The sequence below is a fragment of the Dermacentor andersoni genome, chromosome 3 (assembly GCF_023375885.2).
Source record: "Dermacentor andersoni chromosome 3, qqDerAnde1_hic_scaffold, whole genome shotgun sequence".
Classification (NCBI taxonomy): Eukaryota; Metazoa; Arthropoda; class Arachnida; order Ixodida; family Ixodidae; genus Dermacentor; species Dermacentor andersoni.
This window is the reverse complement of record NC_092816.1, coordinates 158,192,491-158,210,637: the sequence shown is the minus strand read 5'-3', so window position 1 is coordinate 158,210,637 and position 18,147 is coordinate 158,192,491. Positions and strand designations below refer to the sequence as shown.

The following is an 18,147-nucleotide window of genomic DNA, read 5'->3' as shown; positions in this document are numbered from 1 at the left end:
CTGCCTACAGCACACCGTAAGGATTACACAAATTTAGTGGCATGCCATTCGGCCTATGCAATGCGCCTAGTACTTTCGAGCGTATGATGGACAGCATCTTGCGCGGTCTCACGTGGCACACGTGTTTGTGCTACCTAGATGATGTGGTTGTCTCCTCACCAGATTTCCAGACTCACCTCCAACGACTAAGAGAGGTATTAAGCTGCCTTACAAAGGCTGGCCTGCAGCTTAACATAAAAAGAATGCTTCTTCGCTGCCCGTAAGCTTACCATCTTAGGCCAAGTCGTATCCAAAGGCGTGCTTCCGCATCCTGCAAAACTCCGTGCAGTTTTGGAGTTCCTCAAACCCACCAACCTAAAGACACTAGGGAGTTTCATTGGCCTCTGCTCCTATTTTCGCCGCTTTGTGAAGAACTTCGCTATGATCATCGACCCTTTGAATCAACTGCTTGCTGGAGACAACGCCCTATCCACACTGTAAAAAATTTCCGTAATTATACGGGGGATTTCCGTCGTTATACGGAGGACTGCAAGTAAAAAAACGGAAAATCTGTCATTGTCACAAAAAACTGCAAAAACTGCCGTTAAAATACGGAAAGTGCTTTCCGTTTTCAGCTTAACGGACATTTTGCACGTAATATTACGGTGACTGCCCTGTTTTGCACGAAACAGACGGAATGCCGTATTATTATTATGCGAACATCCGTATTTTTGCGACGAAAACTATATACACGCATGCTGTCTAAATGAGCATGCACTTGTACTCACAGAGTTCCATCCAAGAACATTTTATTGAACAGGCGAACTGTACGCATTATGAAGACACGTACAGACTCAGAGCCTTCTACCGAAAGCTTCAATAACAGATCGTATAGATATATATTGACGCGCCCTCTCTCTCTCTCTCTCTCTCTCCCTATATATATATATATATATATATATATATATATATATATATAAATTATTCGGTGTAAACGCTGTGCAGATTATAATACAACATATATGTTTAAGTGAACGAAGTGTGGTGGATACACGTTCCAATCTCCAATGTAAACAAACTTGCACCGCTCAGCTGCTGCATGGTGCTCGGCGCTGTATGTGCATATATATGTGTGTGTGCGTGTGCGTGCGTGCGTGCGTGTGTGTGTGTGTGTGTGTGTGTGTGTGTGTGTGTGTGTGTGTGTGTGTGTGTGTGTGTGTGTGTGTGTGTGTGTGTGTGTGTGTGTGTGTGTGTGTGTGTGTGTGTGTGTGTGTGTGTGCGTGTGTGTGTGTGTGTGTGTGTTCATCAACACCAGGCGAGCGTCTTTGTGGATCGGGCGGCCAAAATTAATTATTTAAACGTCTCGATTCAAAGCGATGGTCCAACATTGAAGGCTCGATCTCACTCTTTTCATCAATGGAACATCCGTGGTCGTTCACGATCATCAATAGCGCGGCCACAACTCGTTTTTCGGTTTGTCACTCGTCGTCTTTTCTGTACACCTGTATTTTTCTTTCGGGCATTTTTCTTTCTTTTGCCATGAGACAGTATAAGTACTGAAAAAATAATTTTGCTTCGGGAGAGCTCACTGGCTGGGGAATTGTGTCGCAAGTCACGTAGCTGATTCTCAGCGATGGACAGTATAGAGACGAAGACTCGGATAACACCGACAACGTCATTCACAGGCGGAACGGTGAGTGTACATCTTTCTTTAACTGCAAGTGAAAGAACAGGTTGCAACTATTTTAATCCGTCTAAGTTCACCATATCCACTTCCCATGGCAGTGCTTTATTGCAAATTCGTTTCAGCTTTCAACTATTTTTGGTTCTTTACCAAACCTTTGAAACACAAATAATAGTACCGCTGTCACGCGAGGCCTTTCAACGACGATGGAGCCCCATTGCTCTCGAATTTTTCTAATCCCGATTGGCTCCTTTGTGCAAGCTGCGGAATGGAGACAATCGCAAACGAGGAATTCGATCCGGATCAGGATCTATCGCGATCGAAAACGCACGGTGGGACTCTGATAAAAAACAGCAAATATGCGACTCAATATAACCGCCATGAAACTATAACTGCAATTTTGCTCATTCTTCGCCAAGTTTCTCAGCGGCAAATAAAAACAGCAAATATGCGGCTAAATGTGATATGCGATAGCGCCCCCTGTCACACTTCTTCGAGAATGTCTGCGTAAGCGAGTCGCTCCAGTTAGAATAGGTACTTCTCACATCTCTCCATAACTACCGATCACTCTCGCCCACAGCATTGGCCAACGCGCGTACCTTCACTCGCGCCAGACTTTCGTTTCGCCGCGATTCGTTGGTTTCGCGCCAAGGGGCATTAGAAAAGGAACAATGCCATTAGCGCTTTTTGCAGTTGTCATGTTGTCATGTTGATTGTGCTGTAGTGCCCTGTCCGTGTTGCTTCTGCGTGCGATTTGGCATCACCACGTTGACACATCGTAATACTTATCAGGTATGTTTTGTGACCTGCGTCTTTTATTGAGCGCAAGTTTTCTTAAGTGTTGGCTTCATGTATGCCGTCTTTCCTTGTGCAGCTGATGGTCAACTTAGCTCGCCGTAGATCTGCAGTTCAAGCAGCTTCAACGATTCTTGCGTCGTGTGACGTGCTACTTTCTCCCAGGTAATTTAGTGTTCCATCGTGTCCAAATCGTCGCTTGAAAACGCGGAGGATCTAATCGAGTAGGCAATACGCATGTGGCGCCTTGTAGAGTGCTTATCGTTTTCTTTTCTGCAGGTCGGCGCTTGTTCCTGACGTCTTAACTTGATTTTCACTGTACATAAGAACGCGCATCGCATCTTTTCCTCCAGTAACCTGTGCGACGCTTCAGGTATGATGGACGCAATTGTGCAGTCACGTCTTTTAATGGGCGAAGTTCTGACAGGTGTAGAAGTCGCTGGGCGCCGCAGTGCTGAACTAAGAGTCACAAGCTATAGCGGCTGGGCGTAATTATGTTTCTGCAGTCGTGTTTTTTACTAGTTGTAAGAACGTGTCATTATTTCGTATTATTGGCGGCTCCGCCAGGACACCAAAGCGGCAACGGGAACACCGAAGCTAGAACCCGACCGGCCTAGAATGTGGCCTCTTTTTGCAGGTTACATATGTCCTTCTGGGGCAGTACTTGTAAAAAATCCAATCTGCCACCGCGACGAAAAAAAGTATTTAGCAACGAAAAAGGTGCCGCGCGGCTTCTACAGCATCAGTCACTACCATGCCTTTGAATGTGTGGCGTGTAGGACACATAAGTTTGTGCACATTTTTCAGCAGAGTGGTTGGTTCCTGTTGTACATAATATGTAAGGCTATAAATTTGGCTTTAGCTGACAAGTGATGAATGTACCACAGCAGCTGTGGCTCCACTCAAATGTAGGCATTTATGTCGTGCTTTCCTCAGCAATCATCATTGTCAGTTGCACACAGCGTCGCTTGTTGCCCACAGCAATGCTCCAACCGTGCCTTCAAGCCACCATAGCACAGTTTTGCACTCTCTGACCTTTGTTGTGCAAAGAACAGTGACATAGTATCAAGGTACCACTGTGTTCTGCCAAGCAACAGAACACTCAGTGTATTAATAAATGAAAATAGGGGCACTGTACAGCTTTCATCTTCCAAGAGCTTTTGCTACAGGAACTGCTCATTGAGTATGACAACAAAGAATGCACATATAAGAATCACCATAGACCGCTGTGGGAGCAGTACCATGTGCACGAAAACATAAGTACCAAGGCATACATGCTGCTCTAGTCGTTCAAAGTTGTCCCCTTGCAAACAGATAAGGTTGCATAATTGGCTGAAGTGACAACCTGCAGTTTTCACCTCTTGAGGACTCTGAAGGCAAGTCGGCATGCTGCCGTTGCTTTCATAGATTATGATGTTGATCTGCTACAGTTCATTTGTGTGACAAAAGACACCAATTACACAACTGTGTTTGAATGAGCAGCAGCAAGCATTGGAACCATTTCCAATAATATAACACCGAACTAGAAGCAAGGCATTCTATGTGAAAGAAAGCAGTATAGAACGTACAATAATCAAATAAATGCAATGTGCATCAGATGTGCTAACCAGCTCTGCTGCACTCACTCTTTGAAACAGCATTTCAGATGTGATGGAGCACAGGAAGCATCACTGTGTTGATGTTTAGCCAATGAGCAGTGTACCTTGTAAGGAAAAGCAACATCACACAGCAGCAAATGATGCGTGAATGCAGCTTGGCGTACACTCCTGCAGTTTGCATACTTTTGCTCACGGGTGCACATTTGGTATAACATGTGCATCTATATAAAGCATGATACATATTCTTACCTAGGCCAACACTACCTGTCTTCTGTTCTTTGTTAGAGAAATGACTGCTTATTTGAGAATGCCGATAAAATTAGTCGCCAGATTATGGCGGCTTCCCACATCCATCAGATGCCCAAATTTGAGTCGGCCTTCAATTACATTTACGGAGAAAAAAGCTTCCACATCTAAGCTAATGTGACCCAGATCACACTAATAGATTTAATGTCATGTGTGTCTAATGACATCTGCATGTAATGTCACTAGTCAGTTGCTACATGTGGATGTTGTGGTATCCTGTGTTGGATTACGGCTAGGTTTTGGGTCGTTTACGTCAGGGCGCCACTCAGCGCCAAACGCTGTAAGTTGTCTGCTGCATTTCCCCTTGCTGTAATAAAATCATTCTTGGTCTGGTCCCCAACTGAAGCAGTCCGGCTCTATCTTGAGGCGCTGCGCGCCCCAGCCGTTTAGGCCTCATGCCGTAGGTCCTTCGTCCGGCCGCCCCGTCGAAGCCACAACAGATGTACCATTAAAGAAAATCGAATTTGGAAACAACTCATTTTGCTGAATCAGTTTGAATACGCTTGTGTACCGCATGAGTTTTCTCACTGAAGAGAGGCTGCAAACAAACAAAATAATAAAAAGTAAGCAGATAATTATAGCAATTATTGCTTTCAATTCTCACTGTTTTGTTTCTTGTTCTTTCATTTTTTAAGGGTAACAAAACACTAAAGTTAATTGTTCCCAAAATTTTTAGTATTCTCATTTCCAGCAACATTTCCAAGCGCATTTTAGACTGTGTTTAGCACCATGTCATAAGTGCAATCTGCACGAGGACAGAAATGTATTAAAAGATTTGCAGATAAAAATTGCCACGTAGTGGTGGAATAGCTGTGCCAATTGATCGAAATTATGCCAAGGGCGGACTTCTGTGCTATTCTGCCCCCAAAAATAATTTTGGCGTAAAATTGTGCCATGCCTGTACCTAAAGAAGTATAAGAACAAGAGCTCCCTACTGTTGATGCTGCCGTCATAATAAAACTGAAACCAGTACATAAAGCATGAAGTTAATGGAGCAGCCACAACCACAGATATAGCCGTAGCGATAGGTTCTCAATTCACGGTTTCCATGCTGTTTGTATTGCCTATATTTCTGGCTGATGTTCCATTGTGCTACATTCCAAAAACACTGGTTACAATGTGCGGCTGTACTGCTCTTTCTTTTTTTTCGTTCCCTTCGTGCAGCACTGCAGTATTCCTCGTACTAGTGTTGCACGGAGCTCACTCAAGGATGATGTTGGTTCGAAAAGGATTCTCGGATAATGTCCAGTCGCACAGTATTTAGTATTGTTATTGGCAGTGCGACTTTAAAAAAATATATTGTAGTACATCTACTCAACTGCTGACATGTATTTGCTTATGAATAAGGACCTTCTTGCGACCCTGCATGATTAGGGAAGCAGATGTTGTGGTTGCAATATCATCAGCTTTGGTGTGTTGCACTGCACGGTTATGGAGAAAGAAATTGTGCACATTAGAAGACACCTGTGGACATCTTCCCTTTAGGTTTCGTTTAAGTGGGCATGTCTTAGGATGTGGTCTTTCTGAAGTGCTCTAGTTCGGCATATTTTTTTTGTGCTTCTTTGCTTAATGCATGCCATATGTGCAGCGCCTATTGCAAGCCTAAATTGTAGAAGCGCCTCTACAATGCAATATGCATGTAGGGAACACATTATAATAAACATAAATTATGCTACTATGGTAATTTCTAGTCGAAATGTCTTATTGGTGGACGTAAAGCCAACTTCTATATTTATTAACTAGTTCAGTTAAAATTGACACAGTATGTGGCATATAGATATGTTTGACACTGTGCCAAAAGTGCTTGTTGCTGCGCCAGGACCTGTGCCAAAATTTTAAATGGCTGTTCTGCTGCTGTGTCATGCTAAAAAATAATTTTTTGTTAAAGACATGTATATTTTAAAACATTTTGCACATACACAAACTTTTCTGTACCTCCTAGTCTTTGACAAATTGTGATTGCCATCATCTGCAAATGACACATTCATATTCAGTGTCAATATTCTGCCATGTAGCAGCACACAGTATTTAGTGTCATTTGATGGATAGAATGTCATTAGACAAAAATGGCATGAAGTCTCCCCTTATGACAGGGGTATAATTGTGTGGGGAGTTGTAGCACTGTTTGGTTTTCCTTTAATGTTTTCCTTATGTTGATCGTTATGAGAGATGTCAGTACGTGCCTTGTATGATCTTTTTTGAGTATATGACTTTACATTTCCTAAGGCAGCAATGCACCATGACGAAGCATGCTGCACTAAGGGCTTAGGGCATCACGTAGCTCAGTGGGCCAGTGTATTTTCACTGTAAAGAAGCTGATGATTGAAAGCACAGAAGGTATGTGTATGAAATGGCCAAATCCGCTTCTTGAGAGTTTCACGTTAGTGCTCTGGCCATGGATTGTGCATTGCAGCTCATATTGAACATGATAGTAAATCATGGTTTGTGTGTCTTAACCTTGGAGAAAGTAGTATTTGAGGAGAAGAATCTGCTAGGCAGTGACATTGCATTCGGATGGCCCTATAAAGTCACGGTCAGGTGAGGAAGAAAAGACAGCTTTTGCCACAGCACGACAGATGAAGCATCGGGCATGTTGTGATCATTTACGTGTTCTTCTACGTATGGGACACACAAAAACTGTGGTATCGTATCATATATTGTAAATTTTCCGAGATTTCATTTTGTAACATCAGTAAATAGAAGTAGCGGACATTTTAGCAGCGGCTATTAAGGAATACTGTCGTAATTACATGCCGTATTGCAGTTGGAACCGGCTACTAGTAGTAGTCCCGGAGCAGACGACGTCTGCCAACGATGCCACAGTTCACTCGGTCTCATTCACTTGCCCACAGGACACAGAAGTAGGCATAGTGCTGTCCTTCAGTGATTGAGATAGTTCATCTTCTTGCCAGTTAAGTGTGGCTGAACATATGTATTTCAGCCCTTCGCAGTGCATAGTGAGTCTTGTGGATTTCGCAAGCCCTCACAGGTGTATTGGATCATAATGTTAAACTACCTTCATGCTAACAGAAGGGTATCTAAACATTGTCATTAGAGAACATTACATTGTTTTATCTTATGTCTGCAGTGCACTTGCGTGTAATCTGACTGCAAAGCCTTATAATAATCAGTATCTGTTGCAAACAGTGTATATTCGTCAGTCTGCTTTCATGTGACGAAGATGGAAATGAGTGCAGAAAATAGAAACTTAGTCAAGCTTATTAAATCTGGAGTATTTAATGGGTGCAATAGTTTTACAAAAGAATTTGCTTTTTCTATTGTAGCACCATCATCAGTGATGCAAGATAAACACTTGCCGCCTCTGTACAAAAACTTTTACAACCTTCAAGTCCTACTTTGAACATTTCGCCTTCCACAGTAGCTTGGTGGACGGTGCCTTATGCCACGTCAAGGAGTGCCATGCTGTTTTGAAAACCTACGGGAGCTTCAGGCAACATATCTCAAGGCATCACAGGAACCAAATCAGCGAGCGCCAGCGACACTCCAATACTTATCAGTGTACTGTGTCGCAATGTGGGAGACTACAGACCACTCGCACAGACTTTATTTCGCACATTGCTGACCACTTTAACAGTGGTTTGAATTGCCTTTCTTGTCCGTTTGAAGGTTGTACAAGTGTACTGCGTTCTGGTGCATCATTTCGGACGCATGTGTGTAGAAGCCACAATGCAAAGAGTGCTTTAGAGCACACGCAGGCACCAAACCTAAGCCCTGAACTGGAAGACCAAATGGTTTTAGGTAATCAAGTAATGGATCTTTCAGATGAAAGTTCAAAGGATGGTTCTTGTGGGGAAACCAGTGCACATAGTTCTGAACATGACCTTTACACAGAGAATTTTGCTTTGTTACTTCTCAAACTTGAGTGCAAGCACCATGTGCCAGCTAGAACTGTGCAATATATAGCAGAAGGCATAAAAAATCTTCATAGGTTGAGCCAGGTTGTATCACTGAAAGAGGTAGCCGCAATAGTTCCACAAGAGACGTTTGCTGCAGTGCAGTCTCATCTTGCTAATGACAACCTCAACACAGCATCGCAAACACTGGCTTCATGTTATCAACGGTACAAGTACTACAAAAATAAGTTTTGTTATGTGAGCCCCTCTGAGATTCCTTTAGGCCTCAACAGGCAAAACAGTGCTTCCATTTGCCACTATGTGCCACTAGCAGACCTTATACAATTCTTGTGGCACTTTTCACCTGCAAGCAAGCAGTTACCTACCTCTCGGACTATGTCTGATGACTGTTTCAGTGACTTTACTTTGTGCCAACCTTTCAGAGAACAAGAGAATGTGATACAAATCATACTGTACCAAGATGAATTTGAAATTGTAAATCCGTTGGGATCAGCAAAAGGAAATTTCAAGTTACTGGGTGTGTACATGACACTATGCAATTTGCCTCTGCATTGTAGATTAAATGTGGAAAGCTTGCAGCTGGTGATGCTTTGTCGCAACAAGGATATAAGAGAGTTTGGGCTAAACATAGTTTTGCAGCCTTTGGTAAAGGATTTGGTCAGTCTTGAAAGATCAGGATTGTCAATTAATGAGGTTCACTATGCTGAGCGCCTCAGTTTCATTGCAGGTGACAATCTTGGAAGCCACATGGTGGGAGGCTTTACACAGAACTTTAGCACATCCATGTACTTTTGCAGATTTTGCCTTGTGACCCGCGCAGAGTTTGAGCAGGTGCCTAATGCAGTTGGTGAACGTCGTACCCCCCAAAATTATAATGAAAGTTTAGGCCGCCTTGCCAATGGAAATGGTGTGCAGAGCGACTGTGGTTTGACTGGAAATTCTCCTTTCCATGCTCTAAAACACTTTCATGTTTGCAACCCAGGTTTGCCGCCATGCATTGGCCATGACCTTTTTGAAGGTGTGGTGCAATATGATTTGGCACTATGCATTCGTTACTTTGTGAACAAAGGCTGGTTCACATATGGCTACTTGAACAACAGAATCTCTACTATGAAGCTTAATGCTCATGACTTGCGTAACAAGCCTGCTAAAGTATCCCACAACAGTAACAAACTTGGAGGCCACGCACTCCAGAACTGGACTTTGCTGAGATTATTTCCTGTGTACTTGGGCAGCAAAGTAGTAGACATGAATGATGCTGTTTGGGAGCTTGTCATCACGTTGATGCAAGTAGTAGACCTTCTAATGGCTCCAAAGATAACAGCTGCCCAGGTTGCATATATGAAAGTGCTGATTGAAGACTATGTTGTTTCTCGCTGTGAACTGTTTCCCAGAGACAAACTCAGGCCAAAGCACCATAACATGTTGCATTACAGTGAACTCTTGCAGCACTTCGGCCCACTTTGTCATGTGTGGACGATGAGGTTCGAAAGTAAGCATCAGTACTTTAAAGAATGTATTCGATCTGTCAGGAACTACAAGAACGTCACCAAGACGCTGAGTGAACGGCATCAGCTTTTTCAATCATTCTTGGCGGCACGTGGCTTATTTTGTATTCCCAGTCAGTTCACAGGCATGAGCATGTCCGAGCAGTTGAAAGTACTCGGCAGTTTGAAGAGAAAAGACTTCTCTGATGACTGTGTGCTGCTAAAGAAAGCTACAGTAGAGGGCTACACTTATGCATGTAATGATTATGTGCTTGTCTCAGGCACACGATTCAGTGTAGTGTTTGGTTCCGTGATTGCCATTGTTAAAGACCAGAGTGAAGCGGTAGCCTTGTTGCTTCGACACACACCTGCAGCACTTTTACCTGGCCTTGAACTGTATGGTCTGCAAAACTCAACAGAGGAAACAGTTCTTTTGCATGCACATGAACTTCTTGACAGAACAGCATACCAGCCATACTTGTTTAATGGCAATTCTGTTGTGAGATCGAATTTTTCCTTCTGTGAAAAACTCTGAGCATCATTACCTGTTAAAGGGGCATTAAACAGAAAATTAAGTTCAGCTCTATCAGTAAGTTACGTTTCTACAATGCCAAAAAAAGCCAATTGCTGCGAGAGGCAAGCCAGAATAGACGCAAAAACAATGGGTGGTGTTTCCACGCCATCTTGCTGTGACGTCATGGGTTTAGATTACGTTTACTCAGGACTAGTTTATTTTTCATTGGTGAAAATGAACTACAATGTATTCTAAGCTAGCCAAAGATTGAACATAACAAGTTTTGCTATTCTACAGTGGCTCTAATGTGGGAAGATACTTGCCAACTGTAAAGTGGACGAAGTTCAGACGAGGAGTTGGGTGGAGAGAAGGGAAAGGGGGCGGCTGGTGACAGCCAACCCTGTCAGGGCCAGGAGCCACCAGTATGTACATGCAGCAAAGTTGATCAAATTTTTGCAGTTCTACCGCGTTGTAATTTACAACAAAGATGCAGTATAGTTGCCTGGCGAACACAGCTTTCAATGCAGATGGAGGTACTGCGAATGGTTAGGGCCTGCAACAGAATTAGCACCACAACAAAGACGAAACCTTTATGCTTATTGGAATGCAACAGAAGACCAAGCAGAAGCATGTGGAAATGAGCTGGTGGGCAATATAAAAAGGAACTCTGGTCTATCTTAATATTGTTGTTCAGTAGAAAAAGCAAGCATTTTGGGACAGTTTGCAGCTCTAAACCCGTGACATCAAACTGGCATATCGACATAGGGGTTTTGGATTGAAAATCAAAAAGTGGTAGTTTGGGTTTCATTTTTTCATATATCAATGATCCTCCTACTGCAAAATTAATGCAATTGGTTATGGAAGTATTAATCAGCGTAGAGTGCTTTGTTGTTTCTCTTCAATATCCCTTAAGATCCTCTGTACTGTGATTGTACCCATTGCATTGTATTGTCCTTGCTGTGGCTAAGTTTATGTTTCTCGTTTTCAAAAACTGGTTTTAGTTTGAAGAAGTAGTGGTCTTGTGAAATGCAATAACCATTTTCTTTCTTTTGCATTTGCACTTTGTGTCTCAAATAAAATGTTCTTTAGTTCAAGCATGGCTTTGTTTTGCTGCATTAAACAGAATGCTTCCACTTGGGATACAGCTTCTGAGCAGCTGAAACACAGCAATATTCCCAAATGAAAGACTGAATTTATTTATAAATGTAACTGCTGCTTCAACTACTGCAGGAGAAATGCCACTCCTAAAGATATGGAATGGAGACTGCAGTGTGAAAAAAATGCCACAAGCAAGCACGCTTGTAGAAGTGCTAGCACAGGCAGAAGAGAAAGGCGTTTGCAAGTCGGAAAATGCAAAGGTAACACTCGTGCTTCATCTAGGTCTCGGCGTTGTAGGTCTTTGCTATGCACGGATCCCTTATCTTCAGTCACGTGCCAGCAGCTTGGGTGCACAGCTTTATTTTTTCTCTGTGGCACTGGCTACTTCATTCCACTTGGCAACCAAGGGGTGTAGGGGCTCTGTAGCTAAAGTGAACTAATGATTTGCCCTTGTTTTCATGGGCAGTAATGACTGGTTAATGAAGTTACCCATTTCCAGCATTTGAATGTGTGAAAATCATTGTAACAATATGACCTTTACATTAGTATCATCATCATGGATTGGCAAAGTAATTGAGATCCAATTTTCTAGTTTTGTTTTCACAAGAAACAGCTAAGCCTGTTGTCTGTGCTTTATTCAGTACCAAAGGTCTTTTTGACCCATCACAAGTTGCATGTAAAGAACCTCTCACCCCTTTTATACCTGTTAGCGAATTTTCTTTCACTGCAGAAGCTGGAGTACTGTATTTTCTTGTAAATAATGCGACCATGACTATAATGTGAGGGGGGACTTGCGATCACAGAAAAATAAACGGAATATATATTGTAATTATCACGTAGTGATGCTGGCACAGAAAGAGGAATGGTGCCTAAGAACAGGTGCCTGTAAAACATCGTCCTCCATGGCACCAAGGATATTGACAGGCAGCACCTCGGAATAGGGATGGCCGGTTAATTTTTATGTGATTATCGATTAATCATTCATCATCATAGCCTTCAATCGATCAATTGTGTACAATGCACGGTCTTTAATTGATTAACTAAGTCATCAAAGTTTTTGCCGGGCACTTTTAAAAAGGTTGAAACATGGTTATATACTTTTGTAAGACCCTGTTTTAATGTTTGAGAGGTGGAACAAAGTTCGAAACATGAGTGTATAAACGTTTAATAAAGGACAATCTTTAACATGTTAAAGACTAATATAGTTTACACTAGTGGCGTTGGAAAAGAACAGTATATATTAAAGAATATAACTTAGGGCAGAATTAAATAACATACATGGCTTTAGTGAATCTTTGTATAGTGCAGTTAAACAACAAATAAAAAAATGGCAAAAGTGAAAATTGAAGTCCAACTGAATTATGCAAACAATTGCTATACACAGGAGGAAAAAAATTACTGGTTTAACATTTTAAACCACATGCTCTATTCTACATAAAGTAATGTCAATTGGCTGGGAGTTTAGGGTGAAACTGACATGTTCTTTTAATGGTCACACAAGCAGCATATTAGACAGATGCTTGTAAGCTGTAGATTTGCTGGAATCGACATGAACCCCATCGCTATGTGAAACATGCTCCAAACTGGCGTGCATGCTATGGCGCGTCTTTAGTGGACTGGGAGTGGCACAACAATGAACGACTGGGTTGCTATAGTAGGCCATGAATTGCGAGGGCATTTCAAGCCTCCGGCTTAGGGCAGCATGGTGGCATGTGCAATGAGGGAGCAGAGAGGGGAAGTGCTCGGCATCACTCGGGACCTGGAATAAAAGTCGACAGTCGCTCTACCACAGCTGCACAGTCTCTTTTCGTGCGCCAGCATTCCAGTACGATTTCGAAATTTTCATGCCACTCCTGTATAACTCTAGAAAACGATTACTCGAACCGGCCTAATCAATTAAGTTGATTAAATGAAAGGTGGACATCGATGAAGATTAATAATTTTGTGAGATACATTTAATCTGTTAAACATTCATCAATATTGCCAACCCTACTTCAGTAGTGCCTGCATATGAGCATGCAGCAGCGATCATTGTGGTGTCTAGTGGTTTGGCTACTGCAGTTTGAAGCACCAGAAAGGATAAAAAGCATATTTGCATGACAAGCTCGAACATAATGTGATGCATGTTCTGAGGCCACAAATTTGGAACATAAAATTTTTTATAGTGTTACAATTACGGCAAAATAACCTTGCCTGATCACTGGTAATTGCGTATTTGTGCACGAATTGGTGAAGCTTTCATATGGTCATATGTGTAACAAGATAATGCCACTACCTTTAAACAGGTTTTTTTGAAAGACTGGACTCTTCTTGAAGAAGATGTCTTTCAAGATGTATTGAAGGAGCTTCCTCTGGACGACAGGATCTTTATAGTTGCTGAAGTTATACCACCAGTGGAACATGGTTCTTCAGGTAAAATGTGTAATGTTTTTTTGTTTATTAATTATGTGTACTATATGATAGACTGTTGCATTTTGACATTATTCCTAGAAGAGCAGAGTGCTTGGCTACTTGGCACACAATGATACTTGAGGAAACCAGCGAAAAAATGACACTCGAACGTGAAGGTGGCTTGCAGTTTCTTCAAGTATCAGTATGAACCAACTGGCCCAGGAAACAGCACTTCTTGGTACGCAACTTTTTGTCCCATTTAGAGATGGGCAACAGAGACATAACCGGACAAGTACATTTCTACAAGTGAAAGTATTTAATGAAAACGATGCATAAGCAAGTGGCTCTGTTGAAATCCAGAGAATTAGTGAGCATGCAAATACAAGCTGAATATAAACTGACTGAGCAACCATATAAAGTGCCACGTTTGAAATCTGTCCCCTGGAACCAGTGAATTAATGGGCTTGCCAATAGTGCATTGTATCGGTAATGAATGTGTAATGTGCAGGCTAGTTTTCATTTGCATATCTTATAGCTGAAAAAATTATCAGAACCAGTGGTTGCGTGACACGTGAAATTTACAAGGATACAAAACTTACAGGTGTGGTGCTCCTTTAAGACATTGTCGCACAAATTAAACGACACAAGGAACAAAAGACTGGACACCACTGCCACTACATTCACAACTGATTTATTACTAGAGGCTAGAAGAGAAAACAATAAAGTGTGCATGCACAGTGGTTCTACATGGCAGTGAGAAAAAAAAAGATGGCTTTTCTTAATTACCTTGATGAACCCGTTCACATGCACATTTTATTGTGTGTTCTCTTCTAGCCTCTAGGATAAACAGCTGTGGCGTCGTCTTTTTGTTCCTAATGTCTTGCTTGATTTACGCCATGATGGTTTCATCAAGTTTCTAACTACTCCAAGAACAAGTTATTTTTAGTTTCCTTCAAGACTGTTTACATTTCTTTGGTAAAAGGGGGTTGAGCAATTGCAATTGAAATAAATGACAGTATTCGCTTTTTTCAATTTCATGCCCAAATGCAAGCAATGATGCCATCGTGGTCTTAAATACTTGGTCTATTCTTATGCAGGAAAATTTTAAAAATAATTATATTCTGGAATTTCACACGGCAAAACCATGCTATGATTATAAGGCATGCTGCAGAGGGGGACTCCAGTTGAATTTTGACCCAATGGGTATCATTAATTGCAGAAAAGGTTCCTGAAATTCCTGGATTTGTTCCACTCAGATCCAATGTAATTGAACAATACCTAGCACCTTTCTGTTTTTGGTTCATGGTGGGATGGGAATGCAAGTCAGGACAGAACACAGTGGGCTCTTGCATGAAAGCTTATTGAAAATATTGCTTGAAAAAGATTATTGGGGGGCATGCACTGAGAACAAAATAAGGGAAAATGGCATGCCAGAATTATCAATGGACTGTTTGCAAGGAAATTTGACAGCAGTGATCTATTGCAGCGAGCATGGTAAAGCAACTATATAAATACACTACTTAAAGGTTGTCCGAATGCTTGGTGTACACTAAGGTTACTCCAATGCAACTGCCCAACCCTGATGTAACCAAAGTGGTTTCATGGAATATGCTCTCTTCAATTTGATTTTGCGTGCATGAACATCAGTTCTGACAAATAAAGTACAGTCACATTCTTTGTACAGACAGGTATGTGATGGCCATGACCTTCATTCTACAGTGCTCAGTGTTTACCCAGGATGAGTTAGTGGGCTGTCTGGTCAATGTATAAATTGTTACAACTTTGCAGAATCTTGTGCATTACTTTTGGGGCACAACAGATGACTGTGTTGATGTCTATAGGCTGGCATTTCATTTTATACTTTCTCTAGGGCACACAACCTACATAAATTGAAAGGCGCTGTAAAAACAAAGTTAAATCAATGCTTGTATGCAGCCACTTTTGAAGTTGGTGGGAAGTACTTTATTGTGCAGCATTAAACCACATTGGGCTAATTTTTCTTAGAATCACCGGGTCGAGAAGTTCAAATTTTCAGTGCATTTACACAAGACACAAAAATGAATAAAGAATCAGTCCTGGGTTTTCAATTTATGCCCTGCGAGAGTGGCATGGTGTTCCTGACTCGCCACTGCCATGATTACAGGCTTAAAAGCCACTCAGTATCATTGAAGGCTCGGTACAAGCTTCTCTGTGCACTGTAAGCAATGCAGCTGCACTCTGTTGCTTCAGAAAGCCTGTTGATATGTAGAAGTACTGTGTGTAAAGCCAAAAGTCTTGCAGCTGCTTATATTTCACACATCAGGAGGGTATTCTGTAAATGTCCACCAAGTGAAATGTCTATTTCAGCTGCCACTGATTGCTGGAGCTGAACAAGTGAGAAGGAAACTTGCTGTGGGTGCCTGTTTCCTTCTCTCTGGCACCCCAGTCCAGCCAATCAGCACGTCAGCAGCAGCTAAAACGTACATTTCTACTAGATAGACATTTAAAGAATACTACCGCCTCTTCCCCCACCCCCCTTGTGCCAGTACAGCTTTGGCGCATTGACAGGTTTGCATTTTCCATTACTTTAGGTATCTCGCAAGCCGACTGCATGACAATTTTTGAAGAAGAAGTGAGCACACCCCAGTTCAACTTTCATTTTGAGAGGCTGCCAAGAAGTGTTCAAGTCGCATTAGAGGCACCTCAGGCACTTCCTCCCGGAGAAAGGAGAGATCTTGTAAGGTGCATTGCGCATGACATGATGCAGGTGTCACCACGGCCTAGGAGAGAGTTCATCCGCAGTGTTGCTGAGGCCGTGGTAAAGCGTTTTCCTGCTTGCCTTCAGGACCGCACAGTCAGTGGCAAGGTGTTTGGTCCAGGATATGATTCCCTGTTCCAGCAACTTGAGAACAGAGTAGAGAATTTGGGCCGTGTGAAACAGCAGGGATTGCCATCATGCGTGAAGACCAAGAAATGCTCATATGGCTGTGCCAATTGGCAGCCAGTGTGCTTGCAACCAGTCGATACCGTAGCTGAAAAAATCCAGTTTCTTAAAGGGGAGGCCCAGAAGACACTGCGAGACATAGATGTACCCTTGGCACAGACCTGTATGGATGCAACCTACAGTGAACAACGAAGGTTCATAAATTCTGATGCACCAGTCCATAGCACGGCAGAAGTCAGAGAGGAGTGGCCATTGCTCTTCCACAAGTCCTTTTTTTACAAGCATGCCTGTCAGCTCCTTGGCAAAAATATGAGGGTAAGAGCTCCTTCTAATGGCAAATACTTATGTCTACGCATTACCAGTGTTTGCTAGATACATTGAAAAGCCCTCTATAAGACAATTAAGGTCAGACAAAAGAAATGGCCTCTAGAAGGAAAGTCTGAAATGTTATCTGAAATACCAGCACATGGTCTTAGTGCATCTTCTTTTCGCTTACTCATTGTGCTTACTGTAGAGGGACGCTAATAAAGGGAAAAATCAGACATCCAACCGTTCGTAGCAATTGCTACAAAGGAGGAACACTGAAGCAGTTTTCATGGCTATGTAGAAGTGAACTGAGTCGTAGGGTAGATCCCTGTGTTCATCAATATACAAAGTTAGGTGCTCTGCGTAAACCGTGTAATTTATTGAGTTTGAAACACCTGCGTTCTATGTAGACTGGGGTAGTAGTAATGTCACTTTGGTGGGCAATCTGATTGGCTTCCCATGTGATGTAGGGAATACTTCACTGAAGCATATTTTTAATATCAAATGCTATATATTGAGTCGTCTCTTCAAGTCAGTGGCATATTTCTGCTTTGAGAATGTGGATTGTTTGTACACATCAACTTGAACATGCATGTGAGGGATGTAGTAGAATGAAGAGCTTTCTGCGAAAAGCAGGGCTTTTTTGGAAGCTTTGTGTGGCTACATGGAGAAAGGCAAGGGATGAAAGAGAATGCAACAAAGATTAACAATGACATCGTAGCAAGGACACCTGATGGAACATAGAGGATTTCTTACGTGAATGTAGGTGCAGCGATATCTTCAGCGACAAAAGCATTAAAGGGGCCTTGAACCACCCCACGGGCTTGGTGAAATAACATAGTCCGCGGATAGCATACGCTCTTGTATCTCAGCCAAGTTCTGCTGTCGTACGCGGTCCGTGGAGCTCTCAAGCAGAGCGCGAAGTCAGAGCTCCACGGACCGCGAAGTCACCTTTTTCTCAAACACTCTCGTTTCAAAAACCTCATGCTCCTCGCACTTTTCTGTAAGCTCTATTTCGTCATAAAGCACACTCCAATACGCGGCTGCCATTGGTCGCTGTGCTTGGCTACACCGCGGCCGTCACGAGGTGCCGCCACCAGTCCAGTGGCTAAGCTCACTGCAGTTCTCTGAGGACAGCTGCGTTTGGCTTACGTTTAGCGCGGCATAGGCACGAAATCAGGAATTGGAACT

The 18,147-nt window shown here is 42.5% G+C and overlaps 1 protein-coding gene and 2 long non-coding RNA genes across 4 annotated transcripts in view; 2 read left to right on the top strand and 1 right to left on the bottom strand.

Annotated features, from left to right (window-relative positions):
* Positions 1-18,147, bottom strand: part of LOC129383097 (uncharacterized) — a 167,653-nt gene that overhangs the window by 128,663 nt on the left and 20,843 nt on the right. The window lies entirely within an intron of this gene.
* On the top strand, positions 1,196-8,021 carry LOC129383099 (uncharacterized). Its single transcript, XR_008611031.2, has 4 exons — positions 1,196-2,455; positions 2,538-2,623; positions 2,738-2,831; positions 7,647-8,021. It is a non-coding gene; the product is annotated as an uncharacterized lncRNA (long non-coding RNA).
* LOC129383101 (uncharacterized) lies at positions 10,713-16,573 on the top strand. Its single transcript, XR_008611033.2, has 3 exons — positions 10,713-11,596; positions 13,622-13,748; positions 16,298-16,573. It is a non-coding gene; the product is annotated as an uncharacterized lncRNA (long non-coding RNA).